Here is an 829-nt window from a genome sequence, read left to right on the forward strand (position 1 = left end):
TCGCCATGTCATCTAAACTGTACGCGTCATTACTAGTGTCATGCAATATGTGGAGGTTAACATGAGACACACTTCCTGTCTTGTGAGCTTCGTAAAGAGAATCACGATTTTTTTGTGCGTCTGTTTCGAAAAGTGTTGTCTTTAGGAGATACAGTCTGACCAAAATACATAGAAAGGAAGTCAATTCATAGTTTGGATAATTTCTTTCTTAGAATTATTATTTTTTAAATGAGGTGGAGGAGGATAAGAAAGGAAAAAAAGAAGAAGACAATGAAAGGTCACAACAGCAATCTATTTCTTTCAAGTTCACTCAGAAGTAGTTGCATGATGCATCTTCTTGCTTTAAGAACAGAACATTATGATTTACGATTCTGTTCTCATTTGCGGTTGTGTTTCATTCCATCTGTGTATGCATGTTTTTGCGTTTGTATATTTGCTTCTCGTGCTTAGTTTCGTATGTTAATAAGGGGTCTTCCTCAGTCTTCAGAGCATCTTAGATAAAATACAACACTCAGAAGAATACAACAGGAATTTATACTCTCTCTGTAGTCTTTATTTTTCCCTTATACCTGCTTTCATTATAGAGTCCTGCAGTGATGCATTTACTGTGCATAGGCGACCTAGTGTCCAAAGTAAGTTAAACCTTTTATTGTGGATAGTTGACATGTTAATTAACAAAACATATATCCATACCCACTCTTACCTCGTGATAATTAAATAGATTATGATTGAAGTTCGTTGAGTTCTGGCAACGGCACAGATTTTTTCCTGTCATTAAGAGATTTTCAACTTTGAGAGACAATTTTGAGATTATACTTGGTCTTAGTAA

Source organism: Penaeus monodon, chromosome 20 (assembly GCF_015228065.2).
Source record: "Penaeus monodon isolate SGIC_2016 chromosome 20, NSTDA_Pmon_1, whole genome shotgun sequence".
Classification (NCBI taxonomy): domain Eukaryota; kingdom Metazoa; phylum Arthropoda; class Malacostraca; order Decapoda; family Penaeidae; genus Penaeus; species Penaeus monodon.